The sequence below is a fragment of the Nicotiana sylvestris genome, chromosome 5, assembly GCF_000393655.2.
Source record: "Nicotiana sylvestris chromosome 5, ASM39365v2, whole genome shotgun sequence".
NCBI classification, from domain to species: domain Eukaryota; kingdom Viridiplantae; phylum Streptophyta; class Magnoliopsida; order Solanales; family Solanaceae; genus Nicotiana; species Nicotiana sylvestris.
The window spans coordinates 95,149,967-95,169,080 of NC_091061.1; positions in this window are offsets into that span (position 1 = coordinate 95,149,967).

Below are 19,114 nucleotides of genomic sequence, written 5' to 3' on the forward strand. Positions count from 1 at the left end.
GGGTTACTATTTTGATAAGTTCGAAATAACACTCTTTTAGGCCAAGGGCCTTCGCCAAAAAGAGAAGAATTCGACCTCAATCGATAGACCATGGGTTACTATTTAGATAAGTTCAAAATAACACCCTTTAAGGCCAAGGGCCTTCGCCAAAAAGAGAAGAGTTCGACCTCGATTGAACGACGATGGGTTACTATTTCGATAAAATTCAAAATAATACACTTTAATGCCCGGGGCCTACGCCAAAAAGAGAAGAGTTCGACTTCGATCGAACGATGACGGGTTACTATTTTGATAAGTTCGAAATAACACACTTTTAGGCCAAGGGCCTTCGCCAAAAAGAGAAGAGTTTGACCTCGAACGAACGACGACGGGTTACTATTTCGATAAAGTTCGAAATAACACCCTTTTAGGCCAAGGGCATTCGCCAAAAAGAGAATAGTTTGACCTCGATTGAACGATGACGATTTACTATTTCGATAAGTTCGAAAAAACACCCTTTAAGGCCAAGGGCCTTCGTCAAAAAGAGAAGAGTTCGACCTCGATCGAACGACGATAAAGTTACTATTTCGATAAGTTCGAAATAACACACTTAAAGGCCAAGGTCCTTCTACGAAAAGAGAAGAGTTCGACCTCGATTGGACAATGACGTGTTACTATTTCGATAAAGTTTGAAATAACACCCTTCAAGGCCAAGGGCCTTCTTCGAAAAGAGAAGAGTTCGACCTCGATTGAACAATGATGGGTTACTATTTCGATAAAGTTCAAAAAACACCCTTTAAGGCCAAGGGACTTCGCCAAAAAGAGAAGAGTTTTACCTCGATCGAATGATGAGGCTACTATTTCGATAAGTTCGAAATAACAGCCTTTAAGGCCTAGGGCCTTTGCCAAAAAGAAAGGAGTTCGACCACGATCGAACGACGATGGGATACTATTTCAATAAGTTCGAAATAATACCCTTTAAGCCCAAGGTCCTTCGCCAAAAATAGAAGAGTTCGACCTTAATCGAACGATGACGGGTTACTATTTCGATAAAGTTCAAAATAAGATACTTTAAGGCCAAGGGCCTTCTCTAACAAGAGGAGAGTTCGATTTTTATCGAACGACGACGGTTACTATTTCGATAAGTTTGAAATAACACCCTTTAAGGCCTAGGGCCTTCTCCAAAGAAAGAAGAGTTCGACCTCGATCGAACGATGACGGGTTACTATTTCGATAAGTTCGAAATAACACCCTTTTAGGCCAAGGGCATTCGCCAAAAAGAGAATAGTTTGACCTCGATTGAACGATGACGATTTACTATTTCGATAAGTTCGAAAAAACACCCTTTAAGGCCAAGGGCCTTCGTCAAAAAGAGAAGAGTTCGACCTCGATCGAACGACGATAAAGTTACTATTTCGATAAGTTCGAAATAACACACTTAAAGGCCAAGGTCCTTCTACGAAAAGAGAAGAGTTCGACCTCGATTGGACAATGACGTGTTACTATTTCGATAAAGTTTGAAATAACACCCTTCAAGGCCAAGGGCCTTCTTCGAAAAGAGAAGAGTTCGACCTCGATTGAACGATGATGGGTTACTATTTCGATAAAGTTCAAAAAACACCCTTTAAGGCCAAGGGACTTCGTCAAAAAGAGAAAAGTTCGACCTCGATCGAACGATGACGGGCTACTATTGCGATAAGTTCGAAATAACACACTTTTAGGCCAAGGGACTTCGTCAAAAAGAGAAGAGTTTGACTTCGATCAAACGATGACGGGTTACTATTTAGATAATTTCGAAATAACACCCTTTAAGGCCAAGGGCCTTCTCTAACAAGAGGAGAGTTCGATTTTGATCGAACGATGATGGCTACTATTTCGATGAAGTTCGAAATAAGACACTTTAATGCCTGGGGCCTATGCCAAAAAGAGAAGAGTTCTACTTCGATCGAACGATGACGGGTTACTATTTTGATAAGTTCGAAATAACACTCTTTTAGGCCAAGGGCCTTCGCCAAAAAGAGAAGAATTCGACCTCAATCGATAGACCATGGGTTACTATTTAGATAAGTTCAAAATAACACCCTTTAAGGCCAAGGGCCTTCGCCAAAAAGAGAAGAGTTCGACCTCGATTGAACGACGATGGGTTACTATTTCGATAAAATTCAAAATAATACACTTTAATGCCCGGGGCCTACGCCAAAAAGAGAAGAGTTCGACTTCGATCGAACGATGACGGGTTACTATTTTGATAAGTTCGAAATAACACACTTTTAGGCCAAGGGCCTTCGCCAAAAAGAGAAGAGTTTGACCTCGAACGAACGACGACGGGTTACTATTTCGATAAAGTTCGAAATAACACCCTTTTAGGCCAAGGGCATTCGCCAAAAAGAGAATAGTTTGACCTCGATTGAACGATGACGATTTACTATTTCGATAAGTTCGAAAAAACACCCTTTAAGGCCAAGGGCCTTCGTCAAAAAGAGAAGAGTTCGACCTCGATCGAACGACGATAAAGTTACTATTTCGATAAGTTCGAAATAACACACTTAAAGGCCAAGGTCCTTCTACGAAAAGAGAAGAGTTCGACCTCGATTGGACAATGACGTGTTACTATTTCGATAAAGTTTGAAATAACACCCTTCAAGGCCAAGGGCCTTCTTCGAAAAGAGAAGAGTTCGACCTCGATTGAACAATGATGGGTTACTATTTCGATAAAGTTCAAAAAACACCCTTTAAGGCCAAGGGACTTCGCCAAAAAGAGAAAAGTTCGACCTCGATCGAACGATGACGGGCTACTATTGCGATAAGTTCGAAATAACACACTTTTAGGCCAAGGGACTTCGTCAAAAAGAGAAGAGTTTGACTTCGATCAAACGATGACGGGTTACTATTTAGATAATTTCGAAATAACACCCTTTAAGGCCAAGGGCCTTCTCTAACAAGAGGAGAGTTCGATTTTGATCGAACGATGATGGCTACTATTTCGATGAAGTTCGAAATAAGACACTTTAATGCCTGGGGCCTATGCCAAAAAGAGAAGAGTTCTACTTCGATCGAACGATGACGGGTTACTATTTTGATAAGTTCGAAATAACACTCTTTTAGGCCAAGGGCCTTCGCCAAAAAGAGAAGAATTCGACCTCAATCGATAGACCATGGGTTACTATTTAGATAAGTTCAAAATAACACCCTTTAAGGCCAAGGGCCTTCGCCAAAAAGAGAAGAGTTCGACCTCGATTGAACGACGATGGGTTACTATTTCGATAAAATTCAAAATAATACACTTTAATGCCCGGGGCCTACGCCAAAAAGAGAAGAGTTCGACTTCGATCGAACGATGACGGGTTACTATTTTGATAAGTTCGAAATAACACACTTTTAGGCCAAGGGCCTTCGCCAAAAAGAGAAGAGTTTGACCTCGAACGAACGACGACGGGTTACTATTTCGATAAAGTTCGAAATAACACCCTTTTAGGCCAAGGGCATTCGCCAAAAAGAGAATAGTTTGACCTCGATTGAACGATGACGATTTACTATTTCGATAAGTTCGAAAAAACACCCTTTAAGGCCAAGGGCCTTCGTCAAAAAGAGAAGAGTTCGACCTCGATCGAACGACGATAAAGTTACTATTTCGATAAGTTCGAAATAACACACTTAAAGGCCAAGGTCCTTCTACGAAAAGAGAAGAGTTCGACCTCGATTGGACAATGACGTGTTACTATTTCGATAAAGTTTGAAATAACACCCTTCAAGGCCAAGGGCCTTCTTCGAAAAGATAAGAGTTCGACCTCGATTGAACGATGATGGGTTACTATTTCGATAAAGTTCAAAAAACACCCTTTAAGGCCAAGGGACTTCGCCAAAAAGAGAAAAGTTTGACCTCGATCGAACGATGACGGGCTACTATTGCGATAAGTTCGAAATAACACACTTTTAGGCCAAGGGACTTCGTCAAAAAGAGAAGAGTTTGACTTCGATCAAACGATGACGGGTTACTATTTAGATAATTTCGAAATAACACCCTTTAAGGCCAAGGGCCTTCTCTAACAAGAGGAGAGTTCGATTTTGATCGAACGATGATGGCTACTATTTCGATGAAGTTCGAAATAAGACACTTTAATGCCTGGGGCCTATGCCAAAAAGAGAAGAGTTCTACTTCGATCGAACGATGACGGGTTACTATTTTGATAAGTTCGAAATAACACTCTTTTAGGCCAAGGGCCTTCGCCAAAAAGAGAAGAATTCGACCTCAATCGATAGACCATGGGTTACTATTTAGATAAGTTCAAAATAACACCCTTTAAGGCCAAGGGCCTTCGCAAAAAAGAGAAGAGTTCGACCTCGATTGAACGACGATGGGTTACTATTTCGATAAAATTCAAAATAATACACTTTAATGCCCGGGGCCTACGCCAAAAAGAGAAGAGTTCGACTTCGATCGAACGATGACGGGTTACTATTTTGATAAGTTCGAAATAACACACTTTTAGGCCAAGGGCCTTCGCCAAAAAGAGAAGAGTTTGACCTCGAACGAACGACGACGGGTTACTATTTCGATAAAGTTCGAAATAACACCCTTTTAGGCCAAGGGCATTCGCCAAAAAGATAATAGTTTGACCTCGATTGAACGATGACGATTTACTATTTCGATAAGTTCGAAAAAACACCCTTTAAGGCCAAGGGCCTTCGTCAAAAAGAGAAGAGTTCGACCTCGATCGAACGACGATAAAGTTACTATTTCGATAAGTTCGAAATAACACACTTAAAGGCCAAGGTCCTTCTACGAAAAGAGAAGAGTTCGACCTCGATTGGACAATGACGTGTTACTATTTCGATAAAGTTTGAAATAACACCCTTCAAGGCCAAGGGCCTTCTTAGAAAAGAGAAGAGTTCGACCTCGATTGAACAATGATGGGTTACTATTTCGATAAAGTTCAAAAAACACCCTTTAAGGCCAAGGGACTTCGCCAAAAAGAGAAAAGTTCGACCTCGATCGAACGATGACGGGATACTATTGCGATAAGTTCGAAATAACACACTTTTAGGCCAAGGGACTTCGTCAAAAAGAGAAGAGTTTGACTTCGATCAAACGATGACGGGTTACTATTTAGATAATTTCGAAATAACACCCTTTAAGGCCAAGGGCCTTCTCTAACAAGAGGAGAGTTCGATTTTGATCGAACGATGATGGCTACTATTTCGATGAAGTTCGAAATAAGACACTTTAATGCCTGGGGCCTATGCCAAAAAGAGAAGAGTTCTACTTCGATCGAACGATGACGGGTTACTATTTTGATAAGTTCGAAATAACACTCTTTTAGGCCAAGGGCCTTCGCCAAAAAGAGAAGAATTCGACCTCAATCGATAGACCATGGGTTACTATTTAGATAAGTTCAAAATAACACCCTTTAAGGCCAAGGGCCTTCGCCAAAAAGAGAAGAGTTCGACCTCGATTGAACGACGATGGGTTACTATTTCGATAAAATTCAAAATAATACACTTTAATGCCCGGGGCCTACGCCAAAAAGAGAAGAGTTCGAACTTCGATCGAACGATGACGGGTTACTATTTTGATAAGTTCGAAATAACACACTTTTAGGCCAAGGGCCTTCGCCAAAAAGAGAAGAGTTTGACCTCGAACGAACGACGACGGGTTACTATTTCGATAAAGTTCGAAATAACACCCTTTTAGGCCAAGGGCATTCGCCAAAAAGAGAATAGTTTGACCTCGATTGAACGATGACGATTTACTATTTCGATAAGTTCGAAAAAACACCCTTTAAGGCCAAGGGCCTTCGTCAAAAAGAGAAGAGTTCGACCTCGATCGAACGACGATAAAGTTACTATTTCGATAAGTTCGAAATAACACACTTAAAGGCCAAGGTCCTTCTACGAAAAGAGAAGAGTTCGACCTCGATTGGACAATGACGTGTTACTATTTCGATAAAGTTTGAAATAACACCCTTCAAGGCCAAGGGCCTTCTTCGAAAAGAGAAGAGTTCGACCTCGATTGAACGATGATGGGTTACTATTTCGATAAAGTTCAAAAAACATCCTTTAAGGCCAAGGGACTTCGCCAAAAAGAGAAAAGTTCGACCTCGATCGAACGATGACGGGCTACTATTGCGATAAGTTCGAAATAACACACTTTTAGGCCAAGGGACTTCGTCAAAAAGAGAAGAGTTTGACTTCGATCAAACGATGACGGGTTACTATTTAGATAATTTCGAAATAACACCCTTTAAGGCCAAGGGCCTTCTCTAACAAGAGGAGAGTTCGATTTTGATCGAACGATGATGGCTACTATTTCGATGAAGTTCGAAATAAGACACTTTAATGCCTGGGGCCTATGCCAAAAAGAGAAGAGTTCTACTTCGATCGAACGATGACGGGTTACTATTTTGATAAGTTCGAAATAACACTCTTTTAGGCCAAGGGCCTTCGCCAAAAAGAGAAGAATTCGACCTCAATCGATAGACCATGGGTTACTATTTAGATAAGTTCAAAATAACACCCTTTAAGGCCAAGGGCCTTCGCAAAAAGAGAAGAGTTCGACCTCGATTGAACGACGATGGGTTACTATTTCGATAAAATTCAAAATAATACACTTTAATGCCCGGGGCCTACGCCAAAAAGAGAAGAGTTCGACTTCGATCGAACGATGACGGGTTACTATTTTGATAAGTTCTAAATAACACACTTTTAGGCCAAGGGCCTTCGCCAAAAAGAGAAGAGTTTGACCTCGAACGAACGACGACGGGTTACTATTTCGATAAAGTTCGAAATAACACCCTTTTAGGCCAAGGGCATTCGCCAAAAAGAGAATAGTTTGACCTCGATTGACGATGATGATTTACTATTTCGATAAGTTCGAAAAAATACCCTTTAAGGCCAAGGGCCTTCGTCAAAAAGAGAAGAGTTCGACCTCGATCGAACGACGATAAAGTTACTATTTCGATAAGTTCGAAATAACACACTTAAAGGCCAAGGTCCTTCTACGAAAAGAGAAGAGTTCGACCTCGATTGGACAATGACGTGTTACTATTTCGATAAAGTTTGAAATAACACCCTTCAAGGCCAAGGGCCTTCTTCGAAAAGAGAAGAGTTCGACCTCGATTGAACGATGATGGGTTACTATTTCGATAAAGTTCAAAAAACACCCTTTAAGGCCAAGGGACTTCGCCAAAAAGAGAAAAGTTCGACCTCGATCGAACGATGACGGGCTACTATTGCGATAAGTTCGAAATAACACACTTTTAGGCCAAGGGACTTCGTCAAAAAGAGAAGAGTTTGACTTCGATCAAACGATGACGGGTTACTATTTAGATAATTTCGAAATAACACCCTTTAAGGCCAAGGGCCTTCTCTAACAAGAGGAGAGTTCGATTTTGATCGAACGATGATGGCTACTATTTCGATGAAGTTCGAAATAAGACACTTTAATGCCTGGGGCCTATGCCAAAAAGAGAAGAGTTCTACTTCGATCGAACGATGACGGGTTACTATTTTGATAAGTTCGAAATAACACTCTTTTAGGCCAAGGGCCTTCGCCAAAAAGAGAAGAATTCGACCTCAATCGATAGACCATGGGTTACTATTTAGATAAGTTCAAAATAACACCCTTTAAGGCCAAGGGCCTTCGCCAAAAAGAGAAGAGTTCGACCTCGATTGAACGACGATGGGTTACTATTTCGATAAAATTCAAAATAATACACTTTAATGCCCGGGGCCTACGCCAAAAAGAGAAGAGTTCGACTTCGATCGAACGATGACGGGTTACTATTTTGATAAGTTCGAAATAACACACTTTTAGGCCAAGGGCCTTCGCCAAAAAGAGAAGAGTTTGACCTCGAACGAACGACGACGGGTTACTATTTCGATAAAGTTCGAAATAACACCCTTTTAGGCCAAGGGCATTCGCCAAAAAGAGAATAGTTTGACCTCGATTGAACGATGACGATTTACTATTTCGATAAGTTCGAAAAAACACCCTTTAAGGCCAAGGGCCTTCGTCAAAAAGAGAAGAGTTCGACCTCGATCGAACGACGATAAAGTTACTATTTCGATAAGTTCGAAATAACACACTTAAAGGCCAAGGTCCTTCTACGAAAAGAGAAGAGTTCGACCTCGATTGGACAATGACGTGTTACTATTTCGATAAAGTTTGAAATAACACCCTTCAAGGCCAAGGGCCTTCTTCGAAAAGATAAGAGTTCGACCTCGATTGAACGATGATGGGTTACTATTTCGATAAAGTTCAAAAAACACCCTTTAAGGCCAAGGGACTTCGCCAAAAAGAGAAAAGTTCGTCCTCGATCGAACGATGACGGGCTACTATTGCGATAAGTTCGAAATAACACACTTTTAGGCCAAGGGACTTCGTCAAAAAGAGAAGAGTTTGACTTCGATCAAACGATGACGGGTTACTATTTAGATAATTTCGAAATAACACCCTTTAAGGCCAAGGGCCTTCTCTAACAAGAGGAGAGTTCGATTTTGATCGAACGATGATGGCTACTATTTCGATGAAGTTCGAAATAAGACACTTTAATGCCTGGGGCCTATGCCAAAAAGAGAAGAGTTCTACTTCGATCGAACGATGACGGGTTACTATTTTGATAAGTTCGAAATAACACTCTTTTAGGCCAAGGGCCTTCGCCAAAAAGAGAAGAATTCGACCTCAATCGATAGACCATGGGTTACTATTTAGATAAGTTCAAAATAACACCCTTTAAGGCCAAGGGCCTTCGCCAAAAAGAGAAGAGTTCGACCTCGATTGAACGACGATGGGTTACTATTTCGATAAAATTCAAAATAATACACTTTAATGCCCGGGGCCTACGCCAAAAAGAGAAGAGTTCGACTTCGATCGAACGATGACGGGTTACTATTTTGATAAGTTCGAAATAACACACTTTTAGGCCAAGGGCCTTCGCCAAAAAGAGAAGAGTTTGACCTCGAACGAACGACGACGGGTTACTATTTCGATAAAGTTCGAAATAACACACTTTAAGGCTAAGGGCCTTCGTCAAAAATACAAGAGTTTGACCTCTATTGAACGACGACGGGTTACTATTTCGGTAAAGTTCGAAATTATACCCTTTAATGCCTATGGCCTTCGCAAAAAAAGAGAAGAGTTCGACCTAAATCGAACGACGACAAGATACTATTTCGATAAGTTCGAAATAACACACTTTTAGGACAAGGGCCTTCGCCAAAAAGAGAAGAGTTTTACCTCGATCGAACGATGACGGGCTACTGTGAGCACGTGATTTTTGCCTCACGAAAACTACTCCAAAATAAATCAAAAATAAAATAAATTTCTTTTAGTGTGCAATTTTTAGAATTTGTGTGGCGTTTATTAAATATTTGTGTTATGTCCGTAATTGTTTACTTTGTTTGTTAAAATAAAAAATAAAATAAAAAAACACGTGTTGCATGCATAATTAGGATTTAATTATGCATTTTAAAGTTAATTTAAATAAAATGACAAAAATATTTATTTGTTCTATTTTAAATATGTCACTGTGTGATTAATGTTTTGACTATGTGTTAAATAGTTGTTATAAAGTAATTCATATTTTTTGTGTGAGGTTAAAATTGTTTTATAATTAAAATTAGGAATTTAAATTAGAAAAATGAAAATAAATTGGAAAAATAAAAAAAATCGGACCTGGACTAAAATCCAGGACCAAACAAAACTGACCCCCCCTCAGCCCAATCCAAACAACCCAGGTCTGGTCCAACTCAGGAACAAATCCAAACGACGACGTTTGGTCACGCTTCATCAAGGACCGTTGGATTAAATCAATCCAACGGCTGAGATACCCTACCCTTACCCGGAACCCTCTACCCGACCCATTGCCCCGACTCAGCCCGACCCTGGCAATAAACCAAACGACATCGTTTGGTTTAATGAACTGATCCTGGCCATCTATTCTGTTTGATCCAACGGCTTAGATCAATTCACCCTTCCCCTATATAAAGTTCAAACCCCTACCCCGGCCCCCTAACTAAGCAACCCCCCCCTTCCTTACTATTCATCGTCTTCCCCGAACCAAACCCCTAACCCTAGCCGCCCTCATTCCCCACCACCTGAAACCCGGCGGCAACAACGCCGCCGGTCACCACCTTAACACCCCAGAACCCCCTGAACATCCTCTATCCAAATATGTTAGCCACTTGGCTCGAATCCTCCTGAAGGTTCTCGAATCTTCATTTGAAGATTCGAGCCAAACTCAGATCTAAACCAAACAGCCCCTAATTAACACCATAGCATCCCCTATCCATCCTCATCACGGATCTGTTAGTAGCATGGTTCGAATCTTCATGGAAATACTCGAATCTTCATTTGAAGATTCGAGTGAAACCTAACCCTACTCAGATTCCTTCCAAATTAACACCAAATGACCCATAGGCTTCCCTTACCCTTGTGTCATCTTTGGTTCCCTTCGAATCTGCCCAGAAGTGTTCGGATTTAAGATCCAAAATCTGAAACCTAAAAAATTTTCCAATCTTGGAATTTTTTCAATTCAAACGAGGGATTGAGGTTTAATCGACCTTAGTCGAAGTATTTTCAGTTGAAAATACTTCGACTAAGGTCTGTTTTATTTCAAAAGTCCAAATCCAAGTTGAGTTCGAGTCTGAATAAATTTGAAGATTCAGAGGTATTTTTTCTATTTCTTTTGTATATTCTACGTGTGTTTTTGTTTGTTTTAATAACCTGTGTAATTTTTCATATTTTTGTTTATTTCTGTGCTTCTGTCTCCTACCCGTCTACTTGATCAAAATGTGAATTGTTTCTGTTGGTTATGATTATTTACAATATGTGTAATCGAATCGATTAAGTTCGTTGATTAGTTACATTATGAATTCCCGTTTGTGATAATGCTAGTTGAAACAATCTGTTTCTATTTTTATGTACTGTTTGTTGACAGATGTTGTAGATAATCTCTTTAATTAATACTCGTCAGCTAAATCATCCTGGTTTATATGAATCTGTCAAAATAAGTGTTGTGTATATGTTATTTCCTGAACATTAAGTTTCAGGGCAGTGTCAATATATTGACAATGTTCCTGTGATTGTTTGATTCTAGTTTAATGTTGAAGTTCAGTTTGAATTGTTATAATAATCAGTGTAATGTTATTGTGATGTTAAGTTTGAATTCAAGTTTACAAATGTTGGATAGATACAACTGTGTTAGGAAGTTGATTAGGATTTGTTCTAGCTGTTAAAATCAGAAGGATAATCAAGCCTGGACAGATTTTAAAATCTGTTTTGTATCAGATTCTGAATTTTAGTTTAAAGGCAGTAATAACAGTAATTACAGTAGGATTTCTGGGATATTTCTGGGATAAAACAGTGAGGGTAATCTGATAATAATAGTGGGCTGAAAGTGGAATGTTAATGGCTTTTAATTTAATGGGATAATGAGAAACAAAGGGTAATGGAATGATGGAAATCAGGAAAAGGGTCACTTAATGGGATTTAAAGTTTTTAAAAGCAGATTTTCATATGATTTTTTGTTTTTAAAAGAAAGAAGGGGTCTAGGAAGCACCTAAAAAGAAAGGGACAGACCTGTATAAATACAGGAAGCAAACAGATTTTTAGAGACTCAGAGATTTGAGGAGATTTGGAGAGAAATTTTTAAGACTGAGATTTTGAAGAAAAGCCATCCAAGAATTGCCACCTCCAAGGAACAAAACTGAAGTAATGAGTTTGTTGGGAAGGTTGAATTACATCAGCAGGTTTATTGCTCAGCTCACAACAACCTGTGAGCCTATTTTTAAATTGTTGAAAAAGGATGTTGTGGTCAAATGGACCGATGAGTGTCAAGAAGCGTTTGATAAGATAAAAGGGTACTTGTCGAACCCACCCGTGTTGGTCCCGCCAGAACCAGGAAGACCTTTGATTCTTTACTTGACGGTCTTGGAAAATTCATGTGGTTGTGTATTGGGGCAACATGACCTCACCGGCAGAAAAGAACAGGCCATCTACTACCTTAGCAAGAAATTCACAACTTATGAGGTTAAGCATACTCATCTGGAAAAGACATGTTGCGCCCTAACATGGGTAGCTCAGAAGTTGAAACACTATTTGTCGTCCTACACTACTTACCTCATTTCTCGTCTGGATCCATTGAAATATATTTTTCAAAAGCCTATGCCAACGGGAAGACTTGCAAAGTGACAGATATTGCTCATAGAATTCGACATCATCTATGTGACTCGGACTACAATGAAAGCCCAAGCACTGGCGGATCATTTAGCTGAAAACCCGGTCGATGAGGAATACGAACCATTGAAAACCTATTTTCCTGATGAAGAAATAATGCACATCGACGAGGTGGAGCGAATTGAAAAACCTGGCTGGAAACTTTTCTTTGATGGAGCCGCTAACATGAAAGGAGTCGGGATAGGAGCTGTAATCATCTCTGAAACAGGGCATCACTATCCTGTTACGGCTCAACTGCGATTTTATTGCACCAATAATATGGCTGAATATGAAGCTTGTATTATGGGGTTAAGGCTAGCCGCAGACATGGGTATCCAAGAAATCTTAGTCATGGGAGATTCGGATCTTCTGGTACATCAAATTCAAGGAGAATGGGAAACCCGAGACTTAAAGCTCATACCATACCGACAATGTCTACATGATCTTTGTCAGCGGTTTCAATCAGTGGAATTCCGGCATATTCCAAGGATTCATAATGAGGTTGCCGATGCATTGGCTACTTTGGCATCAATGTTGCACCATCCAGACAAAGCTTATGTGGATCCACTACATATTCGAGTCCACGATCAGCACGCTTATTGCAATATGGTTGAAGAAGAATTTGATGGAGAACCATGGTTCCACGACATCAAGGAGTATATCAGAATGGGAATATATCCAGCACAAGCCACAGGAGATCAAAAGAGGACCATTAGGCGATTGTCAAATGGATTCTTCTTAAGCGGAGGAGTTTTGTATAAAAGAACACCAGATCTTGGATTATTAAGATGCATAGATGCCAGACAAGCTACAGCTGTCATGTCTGAAGTACATTCAGGAGTTTGCGGACCCCACATGAGTGGATATGTGTTGGCAAAGAAAATCCTCCGAGCTGGTTACTATTGGCTTACCATGGAGCGAGATTGTATCAGTTTTGTGCGCAAGTGTCATCAATGCCAAATACACGGAGATTTGATTCATTCTCCACCATCCGAGTTGCACACAATGTCGGCACCATGGCCCTTCGTTGCCTGGGGCATGGATGTGATTGGACCAATTGAGCCGGCAGCATCCAATGGGCACAGGTTCATTCTGGTAGCCATTGATTATTTTACCAAATGGGTTGAGGCCAAGACATTCAAATCAGTGACCAAGAAAGCTGTGGTCGATTTTGTCCACTCAAATATCATATGTCGATTCGGAATCCCAAAGGTGATCATCACAGATAACGGTGCTAATCTTAACAGTAACTTAATGAAGGAAGTATGTCAACAGTTTAAGATTACACATCGCAACTCTACCCCATATCGGCCCAAGGCGAATGGAGCAGTCGAGGCAGCCAATAAAAACATAAAGAAGATACTTCGGAAAATGGTAGAAGGTTCAAGACAATGGCATGAAAAACTACCATTTGCGTTATTGGGATATCGCACTACTGTCCGCACTTCAGTAGGAACAACTCCTTATTTGTTGGTATATGGCACTGAAGCAGTAATTCCTGCAGAAGTTGAGATTCCTTCCCTTCGGATCATCGCCTAAGCGAAGATTAATGATGATGAATGGGTCAAAACCCGTCTGGAACAGTTAACTTTGATTGATGAAAAACGATTGGCCGCAGTATGTCATGGCCAATTGTATCAAAGAAGAATAGCAAGAGCATACAACAAAAAGGTGCGTCCCCAGAAGTTTGAAGTGGGTCAACATGTGCTGAAACGTATTCTTCCACATCAGATTGAGGCAAAAGGCAAATTTGCCCCGAATTGGCAAGGACCATTCAATGTGACCAGAGTATTATCGAATGGTGCACTATGCTTAACAGATATTGAAGGCAAATGCATAGACATGGCGATCAATTCTGACGCAGTAAAAAGATATTATACATAACTTTTTGAAGGTTTGTATTTAGCATTATTTCGAAGATTGGAATTACAAAGGCAATTTATTTTGCTATCCATACACTATACCCTTTGCTTCCCCTTTTGAGCCATATTTGTTTCTTTCCTACCTTCTCTTGGAATCGATGAAAATCAAATATATATATAAAAAAAAAATCAAATCACTATTATTGTAGTGAACTACGTTTGACCTGATTCCTCAAAGAATGATACGTAGGCGCCTCACGGCTCGGTCATAAGGTGCACAATATGCATAATGTGCACAAAAAGAAACCTCAAGAGACCCCAATCAAGAAACTGGGGCAAGAATTGTATCGGAAATAAGAAAAAGATTCCAAGAATTGTAATTTTAAACCCATACCAAAACTATTTAGCTTTTGATACCTTTCCATTCCAACCCCATACCAAAAAGACCTTTCGATCAATCTTAGAAAAATGCTGAGTCAAGCAAATGAAGATGGTTCATAACACTCTGGTACAGACAAGAAAAGAAAGTAAAAATGAGAGAGTCTTATAGGTTAAAACCCACACGGGCACCATAAGATGATATAAGTTGAGAGAAAGTAAAATGAGAGAGTTTTATTGGTGAAAACCTTCGCAGGCACCATAAGGCGAAAAGGAAGTAAGAAATGAACAAATGAGGAAGGTTTGTCGGTAAAAAAAAAAACTCTTTGACATATTGCAAGTCAAACAGGTCTGTAAAATGAAAAATGAAGTTGGGTTATGGAAATTTTGGGGAAAACAAAAATGAGACAATTGAAAGGAGATTGATTAAAAGACTAGGTTGATTAATCCAAATTGCATGCCATGATCATTGGCGCCGGTAACTCCAATCAGATAAGTCCTTTATTCCTTCTCCAACAATTACCCAAATTTGGATTTTTCTTTTTAGATTGTCGAAATCATCATGTTTTCGTCACTAATAATCTTACTCTTCTAAAGCTTTTGAGATGAGTTTTGTACCAAACAAATAGGAAAGAATGTCAAGGTATACTACCAAGATTCAAGGTTGCATAGGACAAAAATACGGCCATGATGGGCCAGAGGTAATAAAAAATAATAAGATATGGGTGTAAGAAAAGTGGAATCAAAAGCAGACCAACAATGTCAGGATAACATATGATTACGGTTAAAAGGGTTTGAAGGAAAACATACAGAGGGGGATCCTATAGTTAAGGATCAATTACAAGAACAAATAGTCTTTTCAACCATTCCAAGGCAATAAAACAAGACGAAGAGAAGCCCCACCATCGACAAGAATGCCCCAGTTAACCACCCTGCTTTAAATTAACGAAGTTTTCTTTGATTTAAAACAGGGGCAAAAACAACATTTGTGTCAGGAAACACCTGGTAAAGAATTAAAGAAATCAGGCGTCCACCTGGAGAATGAGGATGAAGAATTAAAAAGAAGTTAGACATCCACCTGGAGAATGAGGATGAAGAATTAAAAAGAAGTCAGGCGTCCACCTGGAGAATGAGGATGAAGAATTAAAGAAATCAGGCGTCCACCTGGAGAATGAGGATGAAGAATTAAAAGAAGTCAGGCGTCCACCTGGAGAATGAGGATGAGAATTTAAGAAGAAATCAGGCATCCACCTGGAGAATGAGGATGAAGAATTAAAAAGAAGTTAGGCGTCCACCTGGAGAATGAGGATGAGAATTGAAGAAATCAGGCGTCCACCTGGAGAATAAGGATGAAGAATTAAAGAAATCAGGCGTCCACCTGGAGAATGAGGATGAAGAATTAAAAAGAAGTCAGGCGTCCACCTGGAGAATGAGGATGAGAATTTAAGAAGAAATCAGGCGTCCACCTGGAGAATGAGGATGAAGAATTAAAGAAATCAGGCGTCCACCTGGAGAATGAGGATGAGAATTTAAGAAGAAATCAGGCGTCCACCTGGAGAATGAGGATGAAGAATTAAAGAAATCAGGCGTCCACCTGGAGAATGAGGATGAAGAATTAAAAAGAAGTCAGGCGTCCACCTGGAGAATGAGGATGAGAATTTAAGAAGAAATCAGGCGTCCACCTGGAGAATGAGGATGAAGAATTAAAAAGAAGTCAGGCGTCCACCTGGAGAATGAGGATGAAAATTGAAGAAATCAGGCGTCCACCTGGAGAATGAGGATGAAGAATTAAAGAAATCAGGCGTCCACCTAGAGAATGAGGATGAAGAATTAAAAAGAAGTCAGGCGTCCACCTAGAGAATGAGGATGAGAATTTAAGAAGAAATCAGGCGTCCACCTGGAGAATGAGGATGAAGAATTAAAAAGAAGTCAGGCGTCCACCTGGAGAATGAGGATGAAGAATTAAAGAAATCAGGCGTCCACCTGGAGAATGAGGATGAAGAATTAAAAAAGAGTCAGGCGTCCACCTGGAGAATGAGGATGAGAATTTAAGAAGAAATCAGGCGTCCACCTGGAGAATGAGGATGAAGAATTAAAAAGAAGTCAGGCGTTCACCTGGAGAATGAGGATGAGAATTAAAGAAATCAGGCGTCCACCTGGAGAATGAGGATGAAGAATTAAAAAGAAGTCATGCGTCCACCTGTAGAATGAGGATGAGAATTTAAGAAAAAATCAGGTGTCCACCTGGAGAATGAGGATGAAGAATTTAAGAAGAAGTCAGGCGTCCACCTGGAGAATGAGGATGAAGAATTAAAAGAAGTCAGGCGTCCACCTGTAGAATGAGGATGAGAATTTAAGAAGAAATCAGGTGTCCACCTGGAGAATGAGGATGAAGAATTTAAGAAGAAATCAGGCGTCCACCTGGAGAATGAGGATGAAGAATTAAAAAGAAGTCAGGCGTCCACCTGGAGAATGAGGATGAGAATTAAAGAAATCAGGCGTCCACCTGGAGAATGAGGATGAAGAATTAAAAAGAAGTCAGGCGTCCACCTGTAGAATGAGGATGAGAATTTAAGAAGAAATCAGGTGTCCACCTGGAGAATGAGGATGAAGAATTTAAGAAGAAATCAGGCGTCCACCTGGAGAATGAGGATGAAGAATTAAAAAGAAGTCAGGCGTCCACCTGTAGAATGAGGATGAGAATTTAAGAAGAAATCAGGTGTCCACCTGGAGAATGAGGATGAAGAATTTAAGAAGAAATCAGGCGTCCACCTGGAGAATGAGGATGAAGAATTAAAAAGAAGTCAGGCGTCCACCTGGAGAATGAGGATGAGAATTAAAGAAATCAGGCGTCCACCTGGAGAATGAGGATGAAGAATTAAAAAGAAGTAAGGCGTCCACCTGGAGAATGAGGATGAATTATTGAAGAAATCAGGCGTCCACCTGGAGAATGAGGATGAGAATTGAAGAAATCAGGCGTCCACCTGGAGAATGAGGATAAAGAATTTAAGAAGAAATCAGGCGTCCACCTGGAGAGTGAGGATGAGAATTGAAGAAGTCAGGCGTCCACCTGGAGAATAAGGACAAAGAAAAGAAGCAGTCAGGCGCCCACCTGGAGAACAAGGGAATATAATTAAGGCAACAGAAATCAGGCGCCCACCTGGAGAACAAGGGAATACAATTGAAGCAGCAGAAGTCAGGCACCCACCTGGAGAACAAGGGAATACAATTGAAGTATTGAAATCAAAAGCCCGCTCATATGAGAAAGGAGCACACTTAGAGTCAATAAAGCAGATGAGTCCAACAAAGTCCCCAGCAGGAAACGACAAGAGTCCCGAACAGATAAAGAAAATATGGGACACAATGAAAAGGAATACGGAATAAGCCAAATGCCCAAGAGTCACCAAGATATCAAGACAACAAGGAACGCAGGGCATGATCTAGATAAGATTTTATAATTCATGTACCATAGTCTAGTTTAGTTTTTCTTTGTATTACCTTTGAAGCAAGGTGTAATAAGGAGGTCAGCAAGCAGTAAAAGCAGCACGAAATAGCAGTAATATCACAGTCCCACGGTAGTCCCAGCTACCCAACACTTCCCGAACTACATTGACCTGATTCCTTTATAGCCAAGGATATGTAGGAAACCTTTGAAGCAGAGGTTCGGTCAAATCTTTCAAAAAATGCTTCCCACGGGGTATTCGGACAGGCAAAAATCGCTCGTATCCGCTCACTTAATCTTTGCACGAAAACTCTTCGAGTTTCCGCGCAAAGAGGGGCAGCTGTGAGCACGTGATTTTTGCCTCACGAAAACTACTCCAAAATAAATCAAAAATAAAATAAATTTCTTTTAGTGTGCAATTTTTAGAATTTGTGTGGCGTTTATTAAATATTTGTGTTATGTCCGTAAATGTTTACTTTGTTTGTTAAAATAAAAAATAAAATAAAAAAACACGTGTTGCATGCATAATTAGGATTTAATTATGCATTTAAAAGTTAATTTAAATAAAATCACAAAAATATGCATTTGTTCTATTTTAAATATGTCACTGTGTGATTAATGTTTTGACTATGTGTTAAATAGTTGTTATAAAGTAATTAATATTTTTTGTGTGAGGTTAAAATTGTTTTATAATTAAAATTAGGAATTTAAATTAGAAAAATGAAAATAAATTGGAAAAATAAAAAAAATCGGACCTGGACTAAAATCCAGGCCCAAACAAAACTGACCCCCCCTCAGCCCAATCCAAACAACCCAGGTCCGGTCCAACTCAGGAACAAATACAAACGACGACGTTTGGTCACGCTTCATCAAGGACCGTTGGATTAAATCAATCCATCAGCTGAGATACCCTACCCTTACCCCGAACCCTCTACCCGACCCATTGCCCCGACTCAGCCCGACCCTGGCATTAAACCAAACGACATCGTTTGGTTTAATGAACTGATCCTGGCCATCTATTCTGTTTGATCCAACGGCTTAGATCAATTCACCCTTCCCCTATATAAAGTTCAAACCCCTACCCCGGCCCCCTGACTAAGCACCTCCCTTCCTTACTATTCATCGTCTTCCCCGAACCAAACCCCTAACCCTAGCCGCCCTCATTCCCCACCGCCTGAAACCCGGAGGCAACAACGCCGCCGGTCACCACCTTAACACCCCAGAACCCCCTGAACATCC